The sequence below is a fragment of the Erithacus rubecula genome (assembly GCF_903797595.1).
Source record: "Erithacus rubecula genome assembly, chromosome: 6".
Lineage (NCBI taxonomy): Eukaryota > Metazoa > Chordata > Aves > Passeriformes > Muscicapidae > Erithacus > Erithacus rubecula.
In genome coordinates this window covers 33,080,921-33,093,793 of record NC_136688.1, presented here as the reverse complement: position 1 = coordinate 33,093,793, position 12,873 = coordinate 33,080,921, and the positions used below count along the sequence as shown (strand labels likewise).

The 12,873-nt window shown below is 31.6% G+C and overlaps 1 protein-coding gene across 6 annotated transcripts in view; it reads left to right on the top strand.

Moving 5' to 3' along the window:
• Nucleotides 1–12,873, top strand: part of NOVA1 (NOVA alternative splicing regulator 1) — a 140,941-nt gene that overhangs the window by 44,953 nt on the left and 83,115 nt on the right. Inside the window, exons 3-4 of one of the 6 annotated variants that reach the window (XM_079308107.1) lie at nt 8,376–8,460; nt 9,139–9,209. The exons of 4 other annotated variants lie outside the window; for them this stretch is intronic. The gene's annotated coding sequence lies outside the window, so the exon portion shown is untranslated. The remainder of the gene's footprint in view (nt 1–8,375; nt 8,461–9,138; nt 9,210–12,873) is intronic. One more of the 6 variants, XM_079308109.1, reaches the window with a different exon arrangement.

Genomic DNA, 12,873 nt, shown 5'->3' with positions numbered 1-12,873 from the left:
TTTCCTGCAGTTCTTTTTATCCAATTATGTCTATACAAGTCACGTCTGGTTTATTTTAGTTTTGTATCTGTGATGTGTAGTTGGGAAGAGTGAATTATGTGTGGGAATTTTTTTTCAGGAGGCTTTATTTTGTCTGCCACACTTGGACAACTGCTTGACTCTTGGGGGGGGGAAAAGGTACTACTAGAGATATGCAGCTTATATCCAACACTTTTGAAATGGTTTTTAGGCCAATGACCTTCCCTTTGGCTGTAAAATCAGGGTAGAGAGAGCTCTGTCATCAGGATACATGTCTGTAGTTACTTGCATTTGTTAAAAGATAGGCTTCTGCATTTCATAGTGAAAAGAATCTATTGGCACCTAGATTTAGTAAATTGCAGTAACAAGTGTGATGGGTTTCAGTGTGTGAAATGCTGTGTGTTAGTGTATGTGTGACCTTAGAGGTGCAAGTAGGAGCCTTGAGAATTTTATATTTGCTTTTAAAACTTTCCACATGCAAATATTCTTGTCCTTTAACTAGTGTCTGTGCATGTGTCACTCGCACAAAGTTTACATTTAATTTGTTAAAACTGGAGACTTCTTGTATAAAAGAGAGGATGTCTCTTCTCCAGTGAAGCATCACTATCTTGAGAGAATGAAATTGTTTTTTCTTGTTTTGGAAGAATGACAGTGTTTATATTTCACAGTGTGAAACACTGGGTGTGTAATGCACTGGACAGGGACATAGTAACACTATTTAGACAAATTTTCACAGTGCAATTAACTTCTGAGTGTCTTTTAGAATAATCTAAATAAGAAATATTTCCAGTGTGATTTCATATGAATAGTTTTTCCTATTGAAATATCAGCAAGCGTGATAAAAGCTCATCTGCAGTATGTGTTCCTGTTTTAAAGTGTTTATAATGTTGCTTATTTTACATATCACAGGAAGAGGTTTGTCATGATTTCAAACTGTGTAAAAAAGTTATGTTAAACAAAAAGCCACTTTCGTTAATATCTCTCTAGCATTTGAAAAAGGTTGTTTTGAAGCACTTCTGTGGCTTTTATACATTGGGAGTATGTCAATACAATACCTGGGTCTTCAAAATCCTGTGTAATTAAAATTTAATCTTTTTCTTGCCTTAAAAATTAGTTCAGCGTTGAAAAACAAATCTGTTTTGCAGGTATATTTTTCCTGAGATATTAATTTATTTTTCTTTCAAATGAAAAGACTCGTTCAAAATGCTTTGTTTTTATTTCCTGAATTAAATAATATTGACAAGGTTGTACTTCAGAGGGTTATAATAGAGTATTTAATGATTGACTCTAGTTTTCTTTAATAACCTCTGTAAAAAGATAATTATCTTATGTATAATCATTGGCTGATACACTTAGCAGCACATCTATGATTCATTCTTTGCAATTACTCACACTTTCTAGCCTAGAGATGTAAAGAACTCCATGTTTTTCTTGACAATTATTGTTAATGGTTAAAGGTATTCTAAATGTTCCCATTCTACATTGACACTGCCCTTGAATGTAGATAGGAATGATATTCCACAGTTATCTTCTGGGTTGTGTGAGCATTCAGACTCAAGTAGCCAAATGGTGGTTTGGTACCTGAGCTTTACCATGACTGTCTGAATTAATAACAAGCAGTTGGATGTTGTACATGGGTACCAAATTGTGATAATTGGAAAGTTATTTAAATGCCACATAAACCAATTAAGAAGATATAAGTACTTTTCAATTGCAAGAAATACTTTTAGATTACATTTTATAATGTATAGTAATTAAATCTTCACAGCATTTGAAGTATGAACTACTTCAGCTTGAACTCCAACATGGTCAGTTTTTATCTACTAATGATAGACTGATGATCCAAATTTACAATGTAATAGAATATTGAAGTTAATTTTAGTGAACAGAATTTGGCTTCTGAGTTTTAGTTTTTGTGACTAACAGAAATAGAGGATCAAGAATTCTCAAAGCCTTCAGCTTTATTGTGATGTTTGTGCAGTATAGTTATGAAGTTAAGACAAAGAAGCAAGATCAAAGACAATCTGTGTTAAGTAAAATAATGTCATTAGAAGCTGAAACTGCCATAGTTTAAATTTTGATAAAATAGCAGCATACTGTTTTAGATTCGCAGTGTTTATATGCTTTTAGTTCTAGTATCATCATGTGGGTTGCAGTAAGTTACCATCTTTGATTTTTCCTTGTGCAGTGGGTTCAGTTTAAAATGTTTTGGAATACTTTTTCGCAATATGATTTTTGCTTATTGCAAGATGTTGAAAAAAATCCATCAGTCAGTGTGAGTGGGGTAAGATATATTGAGCAATATACTCTTTCTATGAGTGTTTTTTACAATAATGTTTTTAATTACTTTTGCCAGATATAGTAAATCAATATGAATTACAAGTATATCAAAACAAAAATATTGCCATAAAAATCAAAATACAATATTTATAAAGTCTTTCTAGATGAACGAATTTTTGGCTTTTTACCCATGTAAAAATGTACAAGGATTAGTGATAAATTTATTTTGCATGCTTTCTTGCCTTACTATGCTTTCTTGCAAATGATATTTTTGAAGTGTAATAAAAATGTATTTTAGCTTTCTGTGTTTCTGTCATGTTCCAGGCATCATATCCTGTGTAGAAATTTTTCATTTATACTGCTGTTTAACTTGAGATGGTTGAAGTTGTCTAAATACATATGAACTTTATGAAGTCTATATTCAGCTTTTGATCAAGTCAATTTTAAAAAATTCATTATAATTCTCTACCAGTAAGATAAACTGTATGTAAGTTGCCACAATTAAATAATTATCACATATCTGAGTTGGATATGTCTTTGAAACTTCATACAAAAACTAACTTGGAGGTTCTCCATAGCTTCCAACTAGGAGGATGGCTTCCACGGTTAGTGTAATTTAAATTGCAGACATTTTGTGTTTTTAATAGTATATAAATAGCCACTAGCTATCACTAGAAACCAAATCAAACTGAAGAAAACAACAACCAAAAAAATCCCAGAACAACAAAACCAACAAACAAATGGTTTCTGAATCCTTCCATATTACAGCAATGTTTTTATATAGCCATGTATTTGTGCTTCTTAGAGGCTGTTTGCTACACCCTGTAGGCCTGTGTATGCTAAGTTTAGAGGGGAGTTCCAACTCTGATCTGTTAAATTTTATAGATATTTTTTAATCTTAGTTGTGAATGTAATAGGAATGAAATATTTTGCATGTACTTTTACAGGCAGTTTCTATATTGTTGATGCAGCAGAGGAGGTCTGTGCAATCGAGCTCTGGCTTACACAAGATCTTATGAGGTTTTAAAGTTCTTCCTCTTACCACTCTGACAACTTGTATCTCAAACTGGATTTGGGGCTATGCAGCATCTCTACTTTATAGTGGGAAGCTTCTCTATTTACTTTATAGTTGCACCTGCTTAAGTTAGACTTGGGTTTATTCTGACTTTTTCCTGCACTCTGCATTCTTGGGTATACTTTCTCTCTCTGAAATATATTACTGAGTGTAGTCTTGTTCTGTGCCAAAGCAGGAGATGAAAGCTTTGTGGTCTAACAATGAATAGAGGTAATAAATATTGCAAAGTTCTCTCTTGTGTAAGCATATGATAGCTACATTATGGATGCACATTGGTTCTTGATTTTGTTATTGGAATAGTTTTTTAAACTGAAATATAAGCACTTCTTACTGTGAAAAGCAACTGTTAACATGACTAGCATGTCATAGCAGAACAAAAAAGCAACTTTTGTTTGTTTCAGGCTCCAATTGAATGTATTTGCCAGTGTTTAGAATGTATTATTGTGGAGGAGAATAAGAGTGTTAGTGTTTTTCTCACAGATTTTCAGTATACAATCTAATGATAAAAATTTTTAAAATATGTAATCAGTAGTACTTCCAACTCAATACAGAAAACTGCCATGCAGTGTAATAATAAAAGGACAGTTGCTATGAATATATCTTTTAAAACATATTTTCGCAATACTGTTATGACTTTAGTTGTGTATTATGATGTCTCTTAATTAGGATCCCTTTTTCTAATGGGATGGTAAAATAAAACTGCCTTTAAATAAATTATTCTCAAGTCATGGGCTTTTTTTCAAAGGTGGATTGCAGATGGGCATATTGGCTGTACATCTTGGATTATGGAAGAATAGGTTAGTTGTTTTGTTTTTCATGTAACTTTTTGCTTTCAAAAGACAGCAGGTGTTTGAAGACTCCCTTCTACTGTACAAGATTCTGCTTTTAACTAAAGGATAACTAAATTGTCTAATTTAGTTTTAGTTATTTGTACAATAAAGACAATTTAATTTTGTAATGAAACTTAATTGTCTAAGTTTAAAAGGTTTACTGTACTGCCTTTCCAAAAGCATATGAAATTGCACCCATATGTGTTTGTTTATGTATATATAAAAGTAGGAGTTTCTATGCAAGATTTTGATTTTTTACACTTGAATTGTTGGAATTTTCATCAGCTATTCACAAAGTGAAGCATTTTCTATTCAGTTCATTTTTATTGTGAAGAATTTAAGTGCTGCAAATAACTCTACAACATTTTTTCTGTCTTTCTTCTATTCACACGTCAGAACTGCCAGACTAAATTTCTAATGTATGTGCAACTTGTCTTTATAAATTGTTGTCTTCTGTTTCACTTTTATTAGTTGAGAAACAGGAAATAGTGCACAACTGTTCTTCTATATTACTGAAGTACAATCCAAACATAGGAAGAAAATGAGCATGATTAGAAAATGCTTGAAATACACTTATTTCCTCTTCTTGAACTATACTTCCTTTAAAAAATTAGGTGAATGCACTTGAACTGCATGACTGAATATTTGCATTCTATTATTTACTAAATTTCAGTTAATCACTCTCACTCTTGGGTACAATGCTTTGGATGTGAAGTCATTAATGCAACAGTGGTGTTAAGGAATTCAAATAAAATATGACTTCAGGAATACCAAGGTACAGGCTGTCAGTTGTGTTTTTAGGTTACTTAACCTAGGATTATGTTTTTAAGAATGGTCATTTAACACAGTTCTAACAAAATAGCAGTTTAGCTATTATCACACAGCATCATGCTACTTTCTTTGAGTTGCTGATCTGATTCTTCCTTCTGATCTTCATGTTCAGTGTATGTTCTTAAAGAATGGACAATGTATGTTCACATCCCCTGTCTGATGTTAATTTTTCTAGGTGAAGTAGATTCTTAGAGTGAATTTTAGAATTAAACAGAACAGCTCATATTGTTTAAATGCTCAGTGCAGATATTGACCCTTCCTAGAGGCAGAACTTCTTTTAAGTATTTACCTGTCAAGGTGGCCTAAAATTTAGGATGGTTCGCCGTTGTTTTTTTGTTCAAAATATTTTTTTTAATGCTTAAAAATCCCTTGCTCCCCCTTGAACTGAAATATTATATAGTGGAGTACAAATGATCCTAAATTTTTTTCTTAATATGAAAATTTTAGTAGTGAGATAATTAAAAGAACTATAGACTTCATATCTCCTCTACTCCTCAGATTTTTCTCTCAATTTTAGATAAATATTACCAAAGAGATGAGCAGTCATCTATTTCAAAGTATCTGATGCCAGTTAAAAAAATAAAGATATGTTCACTTCTGCAAAACCATGGTTATGTAAAAATTGAATCAAATCACCTCTTTCGGATGTTTTTACATTTGATTTGTGCTGTGATATATTATGAAGTATTATTTCATACTGTGAAAGTATATTATACAGTACAGTGTGCAAAATCAAAAAAGCACATTTGCTCCTTTGTATAACAATAGGAAATATGAAAATATACCAAAATGACCAGATAATACCATCATTCTGATTATATTTATCTTTTTCTATGTGTTCTTTATAAGATAAAAGGAATAGGTTGCTTTTAATTTTTTAATTAATAAATTCATTCTAATAAAAAAGAAGACCACCAATCATTTGTAAAATGATAGATATTAAAAAGAAGGGATATATAACTTTACAACACATAGAGGGAAATTATTTTTGTGACTGTGTAGAAGAGAGAAATTCCAGGGAAAAAGTTGAAAATAATTGTATTATTTCCATAGAATATATAAGTGTATTACTTTTATGGCATTCTAGCCTTGTTCATTAGAACAATAGATGTAATTTCTCTACAGAGATTTTTTTTTTCTGTTGTCTACTAGATCACATTATTTGTTTTTGGAATAAATAAATGAGTTCCCAAATGTTTTAATTGCTCTTTGCCAAATGGAGTAACTGTAGTACAGTGGTGCTTATATATTAAAATGCATATTTTGCATGCACTGTAAGTTTTGCATTCTTTGGTACTTCCATCTTAAATTTATATCCACTTCAATGTTGAAGAAAATATGTGAGAAAAGTGATGCAACCCCAGACACCTAGTGCTGTCCTTCCTGACTCTTGTCATTAAATTAAACCCCAAACTACTATGTTAAACTGGATCTGAAACCAGTTTAAATATTTTTATATTTTCTTAAAAGTACTTGTGTTATTTCTATACTAAGTAACTGTTTCTGACATTTTACATCAATTTCATGCATTTAATAAAATACTTCACATTGGGTAATGTTCTGTAGGCATCCATCTTCATCAATTTCATCTGCATTTTAGAATGTATTCTAAATTTTCTAGCAAAGAAGTCTAGATATGAGCATTTTGGCATTAATCTAGATACTTTCAGTGTGTTTACAGAAGAACTAAGGTAAGGGGTGAGGAAAATTATGGAACTTGTGATCTTGGCAGTATATATTTTTTTAACTGAGTATAGAGAAGACACTGGTCATAGTACCAAGCTATTACTATATACCTTAAATGCATATATTATATATCCACTCATACCTAACCTAAATTATTACATATGCATTATCATACCTGTAATGAAAATGTGCCTGTTATTTTCTTGTGAGAAGCTCTTTGTCTTTCTTGTCATCACCTTTCTTGTCCAAAAGCTGTTCCTGGAAGAAATTTCCAGCCTTAGAATTTGATCTATTCCTTTAAATGCAGCAATTTATATGTTTTCATTTTACCTACAGGTTTTGCTAAAAAATAGTTACAGTCACAGAATTCTATCTATTTTCTTAATATACAATTTATTTTTCTGAATATTTTCCTTGTCTCATGATTAGCTCAGTCTGTATTGCTTTTAATTTTATTTTTTTTACTTTATGTCTGGACAGTTTCCATCTCTTGCAAAGTTTTGAAATTTGTAGAAGCATCTAATGAAGTTACTGACTGCATATTTTAAGAGATTTACAAAATCAAAATACATGTGCAAATATTTATGTAAAATATTTTTAATTTGCTTTTGAGAAAGATTACTTTCTGCTTTTTAATTCTCAGATTGTTTTAATGAAGACTCTTTTGATTTGTTTAGACTCTAAAATAGTCTGTGCTTTCATTTGTAAGTCTAGTTGGAACCTAACTAGTACTGAGAAAAAAATTCCTATTTGTACCACTATAGCTCTTAGATTTTTCACCTTAAAGATTTGATTGTTCATGTAGAAATCAATAAGTATACAGTGCTTTTCTTCATTAATTGACAAACTTAATTTTGAAATAAAATTTCTGTATTTTGCTTTTTTGCAAAATTGTATTAAAAATATTTTGAACAACCACTTTATTTTTTGTGCCTATATATTACAAATATAAACTAAAATCAAGAACAATTTAACCAAATCAGATGTTCCAAAGCACATAGTTAAAGCTCTATGAGCTTTATAGCATGAGTGCTCCTTAGAATATGTTTAGTGTTTAATTCTTAATAAGCATCAAGATCGCAAATACAAATATAAAAGTTGTTTTAATTTCTGTTTCCCAGTTTTGTCAAGGATATATTGTAGGTCTTCTGCTATTAAAGGATCCTTTCCCATTGTGAAATGTAATTTTATCTTGAAGTCCTGCCATGGCAGCTCTGTTTTAATTTCTCTTCATTTCCTTTGGTATAAATCTTCTACATTACTTTATTTTAGCTGATGAACAGTTATTAAGATGAAAAAAATCAAATGCCTTTGGCAGCATTTAAATCAAGAATGCATTGGACATTAAAGAAGTGTTCATTTATCTCTAGCAAGAATATTAAAAACAAAGTTGGCAATTTTTTTCCTTACAACTGAACACAGCATTAGACTTTTTCTGGTATTCACTAGTTTTCAAAATGAGCTGCAAAACGTATTATTCCATACATTCCTTAACACCTTAGCTCTTTTAGAATAAGGGAGCTAGTTCAAATCAGATGTGCTTGTTAAAGAAAAGCCAGCATATGAGGTCTTATTACATAGGCAAGAAAAGCAGATACTTCAGTTTCAGAAATCTGCAGAGCAGTGACATGGCATTCCATTCAATTTTTTACCAGATATCACAGACTGGAAATGTGAGCTTTGGCTGATACTGCTGGGAAGGAGAGTGCGTCAGGCAGCTGTAATTCCCATCCTGTAAAGGTACTGATACTTAAAGTCTCTGTAGCCCAAATTGGTACGCAAAAATACTAAAATGTTGAATTTGGACCTTAGATATATTTTTCAAATTTCTGCCAACTATTCTTAGGCGTTCTGTGGATTCATTTGCCATTTTTTGCTCTTTAGGTGAGAGTAAGGAGAACCAACAACTTTGGAGTTGTTTGCAGGTTGCTTTCTGAAACACTGTCTGTGGAATACAGTACTAGTGTTTTTGTAGTTTTTGACTAGAAAAATAGGTTTCTGAAGTCAATGGCATCCAATTGTTTTAAACCAGGCCAAAATTCTGTTACCTGGACTTGTAAGTTTGGTTGTTGTAAAATCAAGTTTTGGAGCATTTTGAGTGTCACTGAACCTTAAAAAAAGAAAACCAAAAAAACCTGGTTTTAGTGTGATTCTTAAAAATGTGGTGTTTCTGAAAGGTATTTCAGTGCAGGGTGAGCTGCAGACAGTTGTTCCAGTACGTTTGTTGACCGTATCTTACCAGGATCAGGTTTGTCTGCAGTACAAAAACTAAATTCGTTTGTGGAATAAGTTTTTTGGTTTTTTTTTTTTTTTTTCTTTTTTTGTGGTATCTCCTTAAGGAATCATAAAGCCTAGAGAGTAACTGACATTAACTGACTCCATGTACTGTAAAACCCATTCCGTTTTATATATTTTCAGGGAGTATGGAGTGGCACAGGAAGGAAATGCCATATCGCTGGAAAGTTGCTCTAATTCAGCACAGGATTCTTGTGAGAAATTACTTCTAATATTACATCATCCTATTCTGTTTTTCACAGTTTACAGTCTAATTTCTTCATTTTTTTTATGCCACTTTTGTTCATATCAGTAACCACATTAAAATACATTTAGCAGATTAAATAGGCATTCATGAGTGTCAGTGCACATCTGATAGTGTGATAGTTTACTACTATTTTGCCATATTGCATTATATGAAGGCTTATGGGTTTGTTAAAAAAAATATTTTTCCTTTTTAATAAGACCTGCTATTTGATAATGCTACATTTCACTGGCCAACATGAGATTCAACAAATAAAAGTAAGTCTCAGCTGCTTCCACTCTAATGAATATTTCTGACAATAATATAAGCAGCACTTTAGAAGGGGGAAAAAATCAATGCCCTTGCAAAGGAAAACAAAAACCACCAAACCATCAAAAAACCTCAAACCAAAGAAGGAAAGAAAAACAGGAACAAGAAAAGGAAAGAATAACCGGAATTGGATATTTACTTCAATTATGTAGGAAAATTTTAAAATTTTGATTTTCTGTTGCTTGAGCTTGCTACCTCTCTCTAATTTATGACTGCTTTTTTTCAAACACTGTAGCTTGAAGGAAAGTATACTTCCCTTTTTGCTGTATAATGTCAAAGAGCCCAAAATATTTTTTTAATTTTATTTTTGTGGGTATTGGCTTAAGGTCAGGAGTGATACTAACAAAATGCATATTTTCAGGTATAATAGCAATCTCATTTTGTAAAATGAAAAGTGTGAAAAATTAGTAAGATTAGATTTTCATCATATATTTAGAAAAAATATATATGCAACAAATATAATATCTTTTAATTAGGGAACTGTTTTATACCCCTGTTTTTGGGGTGGGTTTTTAGGTAGTTAGCATTTGTAGATGATTCATTAATTAGGAGGAGTAGGAAGAACTGTGGCCAGCTTTATAAACTTCTGTTGAACTCTCTGCCAAATCATAAATGCAATGTCAGATGGAAGATATCAGTGCAATTTTTTCTCCTATCTGTAATCCCCAGAAATAGATTATTTTGTGTTTGGCAAGCATAAGCCTGTATTTTTTTCTGCATTTTTAATGCATTTTGTACAAGGCAATCCCATATGCCCGGTTGGGTATATGGTATATACCAATATTGAGTTAGTTGTATCTTCCTTTTCTTTGAAACTCATTCATTCCAGATTTTGTTCTATTAGTTAGTGATTTCCTCTTGTTAAAATTGTATGACTCTATTTTGCTCCCTTTATCTGTTCTTCCTGAACTACATATGTACGCAAGTTTTTCACATTCATTTCAATTACTGAGTATGGCTCTGTAGTCATGATCAACTACAAGAAACTGTCGTCCATTTGTGACTTTGTCTTCATATATCTCATTATTTGGTAGGTTGCCTGCCATCATCTCACTTTAATCTGTGTGCCAGAGATTTGCTTCCTAATATTCTTCATTGATGCACATGATCTTACGCACAGATTTGGTCAGGACTGTATTTTTTTGTTTCTCGCAATGATGCACATATCTAGTGTTCCTGTCTGTGATTCCTAGAACATCTTGTCTTTACTGTGGTTATCCTATAGATACTCTACTTAGAATTTGAATAAGCAATTTGAAAACTGATCCCAGTTCTCTTCACAGACCCTTCCTTCTTACTCATTTTTGGTTACTGTGGACAACATACCCTTTCTTTTCAAGAATCTAATTTGTCTGTCAAATTGCATAGCCAATCTATGACATTTCAGATTGCATGCATCCAAACTTTGCTCTGTTTATAAAAATCTTCAAATGCTTGTTCTTCATTACAGGTTACCAAAGTCTTATGTAGGTCCTTAACTTCCATTTCTTCAAAACACCACTTTCAAAGTCATTTGTCTAAAAACTTTCTCTGATCACACCACTTGAATTTAATTGCTTTCTAACTCTTTATCTTGTCAAATGCAAAATGTTGTCCCTGCTCATCAGTTTTCTATATTTGAATTCCTTTTCCTAGAAGGAATTTTACCATGTTAAACTCACACCTTTTGTTAATGGTTATAATTTTCCTGAATTGTGTGTTCCCTTGCATGAAGAAAGCTCCTCTTAAAAACATTTAAGCTTTTGTAATCCTTTCCAGTCCTTTTCATAAAATCTGTCTTGATTGTCAATTTATAAATGCCGAATATTATAGCTGGACATATGCTGTACCTTATGAATTATGAGTTAATACCATTTTCCCTTTCCTGATTTTTAAGAGTAATTACAAAAACATAAAAAAAGGAGATTGAAATATCTGAATAGCTTGTCATTATGTATATGTATCCACTTTTGCTTTAAACACTGATACTTTTCTCTTACTGCTTTAAACACTTTCTTCCATCTCTTTTTCTTCTAGAGTATAGATCAACAGGTTTCCATTAGTATCTGCTGCCATGATGTTCAGTGGTGAGGAAAGTAAGAGGGAAGAGGAAAGAATCTTGATATGAATGTCAGCAGTTATTTATAAAATCAACATTAAGCTAGAATAAATTCTTAAATTCACCAGTAAAACTGAAGGATAATATTATTGATGCAAAAAATACTTTTTACCATTTGCAGAATTTTTTCCTGTTATTCTAATTGTGTAGAAGATTTAATAAGAATTACTTGATGTATGTAAATTAAATATTGTTATATTGTGTTTATATAATAGAATGTTTAAGTGCAGGGAAAGCGCACAATGTATTATGTTACTTTTCTAAGGTGCTGCTGATGATGTGCAAGAAGAATGTTACTCTTCTGAAATCTATGCTATGTGGACTTTGAATTTTGTGCATTAATAACTACCATGCAATTAAATTATGAAAATGCATGTTCAGCACATAACATCAGATGCTTACCTTCTTCTCTATAATACATGACAATTCTCGCATTCAAATGTTTTGGTTTTAATTTGTTTAATGTATTAGTCATAATAATGAAGGATTTTTCTACCTTTGTTAGCAAAATACCTCAGGCTTAGTGCAGAAAAAAGTCCATATCTGAATATCTGGTATGTACATATAGTTTCTGTTTTGTATTTTCATACATTACAGTTTGGTTTGCAAGGTCATGATATATAGAATATATTTCTAGAAATGCAGAAACTTTGACTTTTCATGTTGCTGAAGTGTGTCAATATATAGCAACTTCTTTCCTTCTTCTGTGTGGCTTATAATAGTTATTTTATGCTGATTTAATGTCTTCCTTGAGAATACTTTCAAGGACATATTTGATTAGATTGATCAGACTTAATGAATATGTATATTTATGAGACTAAATTGTAGGTTGCATTTAAAAATAAACTGTCCTGTGTGTATCACATTGTAGTAGATTACAATGAAAGACTAGGGCCATCTATTCTAAATGGGAGATCAAGGAACTTTAGCCAAAGTCTGTTTAAAAATTATGCCAAAATGAACCCTATAATTCAGAACTTTTTTACTTATAAAGAGGTACGTTTTAAAGTTACCATTTTTTTTTCTTTTTTTCTTTTTTTTTAAGAGGAAAGAGGTTTGGATGTTAGGGGACAGATGTTTTTAATAGGAGTTAAATAAAATGTGTCTGCCCTGTGACTTTGTTGCTGGTTGCCAACAATTAGCACTTTTGAAATTAGAGGAAGGTACACATGGAATTGTCTTAGTGGAAACATTGTCATTAGAATAC